This window comes from Centropristis striata, chromosome 14, assembly GCF_030273125.1.
Source record: "Centropristis striata isolate RG_2023a ecotype Rhode Island chromosome 14, C.striata_1.0, whole genome shotgun sequence".
NCBI lineage: Eukaryota > Metazoa > Chordata > Actinopteri > Perciformes > Serranidae > Centropristis > Centropristis striata.
Window position 1 is genome coordinate 3204536 of NC_081530.1, and position 12600 is coordinate 3217135.

Here is a 12600-nt window from a genome sequence, read left to right on the forward strand (position 1 = left end):
ATATCACTAGAGATCTGACATGAGATTAAAGCGTTCCCTTGATTTTTTTTTGAGCAGTGTACATTGCAGCTAATCTGCACTCTCCCGTGAACATAGATTCATTTTCAGCACTTGAAGACCTACCAGTCTGGGTGAAAATGAACATATGTATTTGATCAAATAATTATCTAGTGATATTCTCAATAGCTTTAAATGATTCCTTGACACAGAAAATGTATATTTTGACACCAAGATTGACCTTCTAATTGGCTTGGAAGATATAGAGTTTCTCATAGGCTTTATATGGCTGCCATCTCTGATCGACAATCTTGATGAAGTGGCTCCTACCAAAAATTGAAACCTATAGTGATAGAGAGCATGTGGAAGAAATTTGGTGCTTTGAAAAAAGCACCAAAAATGTGGTGCTTTTTGATCATTTTTTGTCATTTTGTGTCTTTTTTTGTCATTTTGTGTCTTTTTTTGTCATTTTGTGTCTTTTTTTTTGTCATTTTCTGTCTTTCTGTGTCTTTTTTTGGTCTGCTTTGTTTTTACTGCACTTTCAAAATAAAAAAAGTGATTGTGCACAAAAATGAGAAATGTCATTGTCATACAAAAAAAAACCTGTTCTTGTTGGTGAGTCTCATTATTTAGATCAATGTATTTGTATGTTCCAAAAATGTACTTAAATGAGATGTTGCCCCTCTGATTAAACACTGGCCCCTCCTTGGCCCCCACAGTAAAACTGGTCTAGAACCGCCACTGCAGGTTATGGTGGGTATATTTATACTTATTGGCAATATTTTCCAAAAAAAATGTCTGACTTTTAACTCTAATGGCCTCTAGGAAAGGGAGTGATTGATGTGTTTGGCAGACATAATGCTATCCAGTAATGTTGGCTGGAGTTGCTCAGTGTCAAATCCAATAAAGAGCATGACAGAGCTGCTAATGTTAGACTCTGGTACAGTATTATTCAGGACTCACACACTGGAGGTAAATACTACGCAACCAAGACACAACTGGCTTGAAAAGGGAAGTCAATGCAAAGTGCCGTAAACCTGCATTTTTGCGACTCCACTGGTTGCAAAAAGAAGGATAATTCTATGAAAGTCATGAGCCCACGTCTCTTTTAAATCATTGAGGCCTGAAACGCCTGTAAAACCTCTGGGCGATTTTAAAATCAGCCCCTAAAACCTGAAGTTTTTCTGGAAATTCAACAGAAGTGTCAACGCTTCCACTAAATAATAGATTTTTCAGCCTCTGTAGCAGATAGAAATGAAATTCAAAAAGTATTTGAGAGCTTATACAAATACTACAAAACGACGTATCCGCTTTCCAGGCTTCAATGGGTTAATTTACAACTTCAGTAAAAATTTAACATACAGAAACACTACGGCTACGTTCAGACAGCAGGGCTTAATGCTCGATTCTGATTTTTTTGTGGAATCTGATTTTTTTGCAAGGTTGTTCACATTTCCAATTAAATGCGACTTGTATGTGATCTCCAGTGTGAACTTTAAACGTACCAAAAATGTCACGACGTCACACGCAGCGAGCGTGCTCAGTATTTACAGAAGTAGCAGAAAACATGGCTGCCAGCAGGAAGCCTATGTATGATGAATGCGACCTGGCCGTTCAGACCGGAGTCACATGTCAAAAGATCAGATATGTATCGGTTTTAGGACCACATATCCAAGTGGCCTGGATCACATTTGAAAAAATCGGATCTGTGTCGTTCAGACTGTCATTAAAAGATCAAATGCAGGTCTGTAGGGGCGAAAAAATCGGATTTGGGTCTCTTCAGGCTGCAGTCTGACCGTAGCCTATGATTCATGACAGTTCATCTCAGTTAATTGTAACATTTTGGTCGGAACAAGAGACACTCTACAGCTAGCTGTTAACTTTGAATTCCAGATGCACCTTGCTAACCAAGCTAGTGTCAAATGATAAAAAAATAAAAATTAAAAAAAAAGCATCCTTCCAGCTCCAGGTCTGGAGTTCTTGGTTAAACACCACTGAATAACTGTTCAACTAAATGATCTGTGTCATGTGAGTGTTTTTACCCTGAGCCTCAGCAACCAAACACTTGGTTATATTATCCAGCAGAACTTATTAAGAGAGCTGGAGCCTCCATTGAGATATCATCTCTAAGTAGATAATTTGCCTCTTCAGTTATTACACACTAATTGCAATACTGTCTCGCTTCCTCTCTTCCCCGCTCTGCTCTCTTTAGCCCTCCATCGGCCTAAATTGGCTTCACCTTCCCATTGAATTGGCGTTATTGATCTTAAATATGACCGGCGGGCGGGCGTTTGTGCTCTTCATTGACGTTAGTGGACAGCAATTGATCTGATCAGCAGAAACAGGCCACGATACAGTAAGAAGTCCTCAGAGAGCGGATCTGAAGTAATCTGATTACATCCAGAAATGTACCATCTCCTCTTTTATTGCCATAGAAAGAGAGTTTGACAGGCCGAGTCATGTCTGGTTAGAAGTAGACTCACTGTGGCCTGTCTCCGTGTCTTACTGGATGTAATATCACACATTTCACAGAGTTTCAACAGGACACCCGTAACAAGGACGATAACAGAGTTTAATAAGACTTTTCAGTAGTTTCCACAAGTGCCATTCAACATCTAGAGTTAGGTAATATGATCAAAGAGCTATCAGATCCTAGCTCCCTTGTCACTGCGAATTAAATCTCATTGTCTCCAAAATCTATTTCCTCGTTGGTTCAGTGGGCTACTTTATATATTAGACATGTGTTAAATTAAAGACTCCCTCATTTGGAAACTTGTTAGGCAAGATTTTTGGTAACACTTTACAATAACCATCTTTTATAAATGTTAAACAGATATTATTCCCGTTATTTTTAGGGTCATTGTGTCATCATGGTGTTTCTCCGTTCATTTTACATAAAAATGTTATATTTTTACAGCAAAACTTTGTGTTTCCTACAGTTAATGACAGTAAAAGTTACAGTTTTGTGCTATTCTTTGATTTACAGTAATTAAAAGTGTCTACTACAGTGATATACAATTTTAAATTTTACGACCCATTTCTGATATAATTTTTAACATTTTTTAACAGTGTAAAAACACTCACATGACAGAGATCATTTAGTTGAACAGTTATTCAGTAGTGTTTAACAATGCACTATGTCTCTTAGTGAAGTCTTGTAGAACCTGATAATGTAATAAATCCCCGATAATGTAATAAAAATCTGCATTTGAGTCCATTGAAAATGTAATAAAACCTGATAATGTAATAACTTCCCGATAATGTAATAAAGTGCATTTCCCAATAATGTAATACACTTTTTTTGGTAACACTTTACAATAACCATCTTTTATAAATGTTAAACAGATAGTTTATTAATGTTTAATCATCATTTATAAACCGTATATAGGCCATTTAGAATGGTAAATACATAATTTATTAATGTTTAACTAACTAAATCATTTATAAATGACTAATAGATGGTATATCAATGTAAGTTTATAGTTACTTTACCATTAAAAAACAATTAAATTACAATTATTAGTATATCAATCGTTTAAGTTGCACTAATTTTAACATTTTTAACACCATATTAAATATGTTAATGATTTAGAAAAGATTCATATACATTTAAGAAATTGGTTGAAAACGTTTAAAGATTAAATATGTAGTAAATTGTTAATAATTGGTTTATAAACCATCTATAAACATAACTTAGTTGGTTATTGTAAAGTGTTACCAGATTTTTTTTTCGTTTCTTTTAAAACAAGTGAAATGGCGAATTAGATATTTGTTTCTTTTAAATCACCTTTTCTTGAATCAGGTGTTTTATTGTCAACCTTTGAGCATCTTTGTTCCTGTTTGTTTAAAGGCACTCACACTTTTCCTGAGCCTGGTGACAGTATTGTGAAATATGAAGTGCACAGGGAACAAGGAGCATTACCAAGCATCATTTTTCATGTCCTAAAGGAATAGATTCCAACATTTTTGGAAAGATCAATGCTATTCGTTGCCAGCAGCTGGTTAGCTATCCAAAAGGAACAAAATCTGTCTATCAGCATCTCAAAAGCTTTGTAATTAACACATTATATCTTGTTTGTATATTCCATTAAAAAAACACAAAGTGTAAAAATTCTTCTTGTCACCTTGAGTTTGCCAGGCAACCAACAGAGACTTCAGGAAGTTGCTGTTCCCAGCCAAGAAATAGTTTTACACATAAATGTAAGCCCACTCCAAAATCACAACTTGTTGTTTTTACTCTTACTATTTTGTACACATTAAGCAAATGAGATGAAACAGGTTAATAAGTGGGTTTTAGGTTAGTAGTCAAGTGGCAACCATAGACTGTATATGAATAATGGACGTAGTCACCGTGACGTCACCCATTGGTTTGTGGCCCGTTGGAAGCCTCGAGTTCAGCGTTATACTCGTCGCCATCTTGTTTCCGATACAGGAAGCAGACCATATTTGGACTGTGGAGGAGGAGAGGGATCTGATCACTGACTACAGCCTCTCTACACCTCAACCTGACTGAGAGAAGCTGCTGCTAATTCATGTTAGCATTAACTGGAGCATTAACTGGGATGTTAGTTTTGGCTAGCAAAAAAACAAAAACAAAATGTATCTTTCTTACCTCAGAAAACTGAGCAGCGACTCCTTGGAGTGTCTGTTAGTCCAACCAAACACTGAACAAGACATTTTTACTGAACAAAACGTTCAAATAAACTGTCATTAAGTGAAAATACAGTGAAAGGGTCAAAGTTATGAGACCAAACCGCTAAACGTCCTCTTTTCTATCTATATAACGTTATATATAACTTTATTGACTCGTTGCCGTGGATACGGATTGTTCTGCTTCTCTCCTGGTGACGGCTCGCCTTGTTAGTGACCTGTCAATCAAAGGTAGCCCCGCCCCAAATCATACGATTCTTTATCTTCTATTTTCTTCTAAATGGGGCCATTATTAGAACTATTGACATCAAATTGTCTTGAAGAAGATTTTTAACTAGTGATTGAGACCATAATGTTGTCCTGAAAAAATTTTCTGAGGTAATAAATCAAGTGAGAAGTTTTCAAATTTTGCACTGAAATGAATGGGCAGATTTTTTTTGCAGCCAAACTTAGCGCCCCCTGCTGGAATTTTTGGTGGATTGCAGGCTTAATGCACTTCCTGGTTGGCCTCCATGCTCAGACATGGAGATTGCCTCCTGATCTGACCTCATGTACTTAGACAACAAAACCACATACCAAGATGGCGATGGCCAAAATGCGGAACTTGAGGCTTCAAAGTCGCAGTCCACAAACTAATCACTTCACTGTGATCTTTACTTTATACAATCTATAGAAGTAATGAACCACATGTTAAAACAACTTTTACAGTTCGCCCTTAAAGTTAGGATAAAATATCTTTTACCTCTTTCCATGAAATGATTGTGACAATGTGATTCATTCTTGAGAGATTTTCTTAAAACTTTATTAATCAAGCTCTCCCAAACATATCACAATGAAAATGAAACCATAATTGTGTGGATTGTGTCAGGAAAAAAAAAAGTATTCCAACTTAATGACACGACAAACAATTTTGGGCCATAAAAAGAAAGATTGATTTTTTTATTTTTTATTTAACCATTGCTTCTCTACTGTAATTGTACCGGGCAAACTGAATTATCCTGCTTGGATCTATTCAAAACACAAGCTGACATTTCTTGCACTTTTCCTTGAATAGTATATACACTGTAAAAAATGTTTGTAGAAATTACAGTAAAACACTGTCAAATTGCATCAGGAATGGGGCGTAAAATTGAAAATTGTGTATCACCGTAGTAGACACTTTTAATAACCGTAAATCAAGGAATAGCACAATTTTTACTTTTACTGTCATGAACTGTAGGAAACACACAGTTTTGCTGTAAAAATATACCATTTTCATGTAAAGTTAATGGAGATTTGCCATGATGTGTGAATGAATGACAAAATTACCTTCAAAATAACGAGAATATTCAGTCTAAATTAGTTTTTGCTGATTTGCTGATTTGATATTTTGCTTAAATTTACAGTAGAAAACCCCCTCACTGTATTTTTTACGGTGAAGTTCTGGCAACCACAGCTGCGGGTAATTTACCGTAAATTTAACAGATTATTTTTTTACAGTGTAGACTAAAGTTGACTTTGTTGTATTATATTTAATGTTTTAATTTCATATTACATTTACGTTTAAAACCGTCTGCATGCTCTATGAGGACGCTCCCTCACCAGCCTGTCATGCCACCCTCTGCCCCTTTAACAGGATCATCTCTGCTCTCAGGGAATAATCCCCGATTCCTGACAATACTGGCTTAAAACCCACCAGATTACCAGGTGGAAAAGGATAACATCTCAAATTCCCAAATTACCTCGACCCTGGCTACTCATCCGACCTCTGAACTCCAGTGAAAACAAAAGGATCATCAACATGAAAGCTAAATTGACAGATGTTTGAAAGACAGATGTTGCTGCTGGACAGATGGGTCGGCCAGTCAACAAGATTAGGGGGGTTTAGATTAGATGCGGATTTTCCGGCATTTTTTGAGGAAATCAGTTGTGCCACATGGACAAACATATGGACAATTTTTTTTAATCACAGGATTGAATGCATCATGATTGTCCATTCACTTGTTCCTGGTGTCATAAAGTATCAGTGGAAGTCTGTCTGGTGAGCTTTTCTACGTAAAAAAAGAGCAATAAGTGATCATGAGCGTGATCATAGCATGCATGTTCTGATGGACGATGTTTTTCCCGAAGCACAGACGTGCAAAAGGCCTCACCACCTCTCATTGGTGGAGCAAGAGACACAGACTTTATAGCATTGCCTCTTTTTGTTATTGCTTCTTGTCTCTTTGTAGCCTTCATGCATTTTTTTCTGTTGTAGTTTTGTTTCTCTTTGTAGTTGTTTTGTGTTACTTTGTAATTCTTTTTGTCGTTAGTTTTTGTCTGTAGTTGTTTTTGACCCTTTATGCAGTCATTTTGCGTCTCTTTGTAGTTATGCCGTGTCTCTTTTTGGCCATTTTGTGGTTGTTTTGGTCCTTTTTATAGTCATTGTGGAACCTGGTCTCACAGAAATCCGTGAAATAGCCACGGATTTCGCTTAACTCAAAATCCGTGGAATAGCCAAGGAATCGCTCAAATTTCCATGAAACTGACACGGATTTCGCTACAATGCAAGTTAATGACAGTCATATCCCGTGGCTATTGGTTTGTTCCAAGTCACGTGACTTTCAAGGTCCCGGCAGTCAGAATAAAAAACATGGCGGACAGTTCTCTCATTTTTAGTGAAAAAAATCAATATTTTGACTGAGTTTCTGCATAAAAATGGATTTTGATCACATTTCTAGCGAGAAATATATGTTTTATTTTCTACATATTCACTCAGTGAATGTACATAATCACTTTGTATGTTGGAATAGCCACGGGATATGACTGTCATTAACTTGCATTGTAGCGGAATCTGTGTCAGTTTCACGGAAATTTGAGTGATTCCGTGGCTATTCCACGGATTTTGAGTTAAGCGAATCCGTGGCTACTTCACGGATTCCTGTGAGACAAGGTTGGTTTTACATCTCTTTGTAGTTGTTTTGGTCTCTTTATGATTATTTTCTTTGTGGTCATTTTGAGTCTCTTCCTGGTCGGTACGTGTCTGTCTGAGTGACATTTTGTAGGTGAAACCCCCGGCCTTTCCATTCAGAAATCCTCCAATGACGGCCTGATCAAATGTGCCACTAAATCTGCCGTAGCAACTGGTTTAAATATAATATTAGTAATGCACTAACATCCCTGCTGTTAGCAGCGAATGTCCTTGTGTCTTTAACTTTCCCTCTGATGCTACACTTGACTTTTTAAAATGCTCTTTCAGGCTGTCCTATTAGCAGCTATTCAGTGTCAAAATGTTTTGACAAAACACTTTTCAGGCGTGAACCATGACACTTTGGAGTAGCTGCACACATTTCTGTGTCACTGTACGTGTCACTCATGTGTCTTATTCATAGACTGTGGGCGGAGGTTATGCTGCGACCTCAGCCATGTCTAGTTCAGTGGAGGCTCAGGGAGATCATTACACATCATTACACCTGATGGGTGATGCTGACAGTGCTGCAATGGCTGACAAATACTATGGGAAGCAGCAAACAAGACACACATCACACACCCTTTCCTTTCCTTTCCTTTCATTCCCCCTCTTGCTCTCACTCCTTCTAACCTTACATGCCCCTATCTTTTATTCCCAGTCCCTCAACATGTAATAACTGGCATGCTGGAGTCATAAGATTGCTCACATCTGCAGTGTGAAATACAAATGTAGCTGTGAACTCAGGCTCCGTTTACATGATGACGGTCTGAACAGAAGACGCAAAAGTGTCGTCACGTCTTCACTTTTTATTCCGCGTTTAGACAAGCGTTTTCGGGAGGAAATCTGCTGCATACGGTGAAGCAAAAGTGTGAGAAATTGGATTGTATGCAGCCAGGCGGCATCACTTAAAGAGATAAGAGCATCTTTGGGCATGCAGAAGTTTTCCCGCTACACATTTTCATCAGCTACTCCTTCCACAAAGTTCTCCTCCATCACTAGATCTCCCAGGTCTCCTTCAAAGCCGTCTGGCTCGCCTCCCACCAATCGCTGCATCCAAAATGTGATGGAGGTAATTCCAGATCCTTCTCTGTTCACTAATACTATCTGTACATATCCTGTACATTTGGTGGAAAGACTCCTGTAAGTTTATTAGAGCTGCCAGAGCAGCTTGAAGGTCCCACCATGGAAATAATCCCACGTTTGTTTATTTTCCTGTACTGGAGCATGTATGTGACGTAAACACATACGTGACGTGAGCAGATCAGATCAGAGTTTTGTGTCTTGTCAGTGTAGACGACACGCTACGGAGGAGAGGATTTAACTTTTCCACTTTGGAAGGTGGTTTCAGATTTTTGCGTCTTTAAGCCCCAAAAACGGCGTCACCGTCTAAACGAAAGGCACTTCCCATAAAATATTTTGTCGTTTTTTGTCCTCGTGTAAACGGGGCCTCAGGGTAATTGCAGTTATGAAATGAAAAAGCTGCTTCCTGTTGAGGAGAAAAGACTGAAATACAGTACATGAGGTGATGTACATTAAGAGAAATCTAAAGAGAGCCTCCTCCACCACGACACCCCAACCCCCATTCCTGTCTTCCGCCTTGTCAAACCTGATAATCCTGACACATGCTAAGGCAACGTAATAAGATACTGCACCTCATATGGACAGAGGAAATGGCACATTGTGAGACACACAGAGCACTAATCCTCTGCAAGACAGCAGGACAGAATGATTGTGCAGCTCTGGAAGACACCGCCACATGCTGTCAACACCATTTTGCACTGAGCATTTTGACATTTTGAGGGAGAAGAAAGTGGCAGAATGTACTGAGGTGATGATCGGAGAGGCTCGGAAGGAAATAAAGGGGTGAATTAACGAGTTAACGACAGAGCGAGGGAGATGAACAGATGAACAGAGAGAGAGAGAGAGCGCACGAGGAGAGATACTGACAGGAGGAGAGAGGAGGAGACAAAGAGTGACAGAGAAGGAGCGAGGAGAGAGGAGGAAATGCAGACGGGCATGTTTCTATGGGCGCTCAGGAAAGATTTGGGATGAGGGAATCTTGCATCATCGTGACGAGCCAATGAAAAGGCTCGGTTAAAATGTTCAAAGGGAGTGTCCTAGCAACAGCAGAGTAAATACCATCGCAGCCACCATTCCATCTTAGACCGGAAAAAACCTTTACACACACACACACACACACACACACACACACACACACACACACACTGATTAACACACGCTAGCTGTTTCAATGCACCTTGCTATTTATTCATACATATGAATGGTTTATAATCTGCATATTTTGATTCATGACCATGCAGTGGAGAGCGAAACCTATATGTCACTCACTGTATGTAAGCATGTTTCACATGACAGTGATAAATCATGACAAGCATCAAATTATATTCTCTATTCATAGATACATATAGACAAGATGTATAATGGGTATAATTTAAGACGTTTTTGTTTGGGTGCATGAGTGAGTATACATGTATATATACACACATTAGGGCTACAATTAATGATTATTTTCATTATCAATTAATTTACTGATTATTTTCTTAATTAATCGATTAATTATTTGGTCTATAAAATATTAGAAAATAGTGAAAAAAAATTTGATAAGGAAAACAGAAAAAAATCAGGAAATGTCTATATTTGGAAGCAGGAAAAACATTTTTATTTTATTTTTTTTACATTTGTACAAAAATGTACTTTAATGCTCAATCAATTATCAAAATGATTGTCCATTATTTTTCTGATCACCTAATTGATTAGTCATCTAATTTTCTTGTTGTAGTTCTTATACACATATTGGCATACACATAAGGATATTTGGCAAATTTCAACATAAATATAAATATGTTAAACATATTTTTCTTTTGTATATATGTGTGCATGTGTGGTTTTGCAGTGGGACATGACCTCCTTGTATACCAAGTTATCGTGTGTGTGTGTGTGTGTGTGTGTGTGTGTGTGTGTGTGTGTGTGTTATGAAAGTCAACATGGCAGTAAATCATCATTTAATCTACTCATATGGATTATAACCAGAGTCAGTAGATTACAGAGGGATAGACAGGGAGCAGATCTTTCAATTACACACCTCCCGTGTCCGTTTCTCCCTCTACACTCCCTCAAACACCCACAGTACTTCATCATGCTTTCTCTTTCTCCCTCACTATTTATCCATCTCTCCATCCACAGCATCTCTCTCTCATTCCCCCCCCTGCACACACAAAAGAAGACCTGCAGAGTCACACGGCCGCTCGGTTCACCCGTCCTGCTCTCCGTCCAAACAGCCTCATGCACACCTCCTCCTCTCCTCCACCAGAATTTTGTCACATTTGAACGAACGCTCCTGAAAAGCATTTAGCCCTCATTCATTCATCCCTCCATTCAGTTTTTTCCTCCCTCCTCCCTGTTTTCCACTCTAGTCGCATGCACCCACCCCTTCTGATCAGCAGTGCAATCTGGGGCTATTGTTTTTAGCAGGCTGTTTGCAGAGACGGCTTGCACACACACACACCTCAAACACCTACATCACTGTATAGAATCGGATGCTTTTTGTGCTGATGCTAACAGCTCCTGATATAATGCATGTGTGATAATGGAGCTGAAAAGGCAAGGGAGCATGCTTGACATGCAATTTACCCACATTGTTCCCAGAACACTCCAGTGCATCAATGTGATATATATGATGCATGTGCTGTGATGGTTCTGGGTCACATATGTCCTGTGACTAAACCATCATCTATGATTGAAAATACACACACACAAGAATATGTGGACTCCATATCTCCTGATGAATTCCTGCTAATTCACACAGGAAGAATGGATCTTTGCTGAGGTGTGTGTGTCTGTGTGCATAGATGTATTTGTGTGTGTGACTGTGGCAGTGACCGTGCCGCTCTGGCTAAGCACTGCAGTGAAAGAGGACAAGCCCCAGTTGACCAGCCCCACAGGGTTTGATGTGGTCGGGGCCAAAATGCAACACTACCCTCCCTACCCCCAGGACCCTGACCCGCGATAGTCCCTCGCATCCAGACTTCTCCACCCTCAGGCAGTAGCGCCATCCCTCAGCCAAACCCCGCTCTGAAACCAAGCACCAGTTAGCCACCAGTGAGTCTACAGTCTAACCCACATCCATCCTCCAGCCTCAGCCTCCTGCTCCAGCTCGCAGCCTCTCCTTTAAGGTGCAGGGTGGGACTGTAAAGGCCCGTTCCTTCTACCGGATGGAGCGATAAAATGTAGAAGAAGAAGAAAAAGAAGAGAGCGTCGGCTCTGCTTACCGGCTGGGCGTGCAGGAGGGGAGGATGATGCCTCTGACTCTGCTCTTCCTTCCTTCTCCCTGGACCGAGGGTGAAACACAGATGGATGCAGAGGGGGGGAGAAAAAAAAGAGAAGGACAAAAAGAGACAGAATGCAGACACCGGCTGCTGGTGGCTGGTGAGAATATGAAGTGAGAAGACAGAGGATGCAAAAAAAGAGGGGGAAAGTGTTGCTTTTTCTCTGTCTTCCTTGGAGAGACTCCTTTATCCTCGTGAGCCAGAGGGCTGTGGATTCACCTAAACACTGAGCACACGCACTGCCTCACGCCACACAGCCCTCCCTCTTCCTCTCTCTCTCTCTCTCTCTCTCTCTCTCTTTCTGCACTAAAGACAGCAGCTGTTGGTCTATGAGAAATAGAACGCTATGTCCCCCTCCCTCTCCTCTTCTCCTCCTACCACGCTCGCTCACAAAGACCCCCACCACACACACACATTCGGCATGTCCTCACAACACCCCCTCCCCCTTTGACTACCACTAGCCTGCTGGCAATAAGAGGAGGGGGCACCAGTCTGTTTGTGTGTGTGTGTGTGTGTGTGTGTGTGTGTGTGTGTGTGTGTGTGGGGTGCAGAGTTGTATTGTGTTTGACATTGTTTCAGTAGCAGAGTGACTTTTTCTGTCCATACGGTGTGAAAGTGAATCATGGTGAGTAAGGATGATGTGCAGCAGGGTATTTTTGCAAACTGTGTGGGTGAGTG

The 12600-nt window shown here is 39.8% G+C and overlaps 1 protein-coding gene across 1 annotated transcript in view; it reads right to left on the reverse strand.

The window, feature by feature from the left end:
• fam49al (family with sequence similarity 49 member A, like) overlaps positions 1 to 12197 on the reverse strand; it is a 57468-nt gene extending 45271 nt beyond the window's left edge. The window contains exon 1 of the mRNA XM_059349966.1: positions 11866 to 12197. The gene's annotated coding sequence lies outside the window, so the exon portion shown is untranslated. The remainder of the gene's footprint in view (positions 1 to 11865) is intronic.
• Positions 12198 to 12600: the final 403 nt, after the last annotated feature.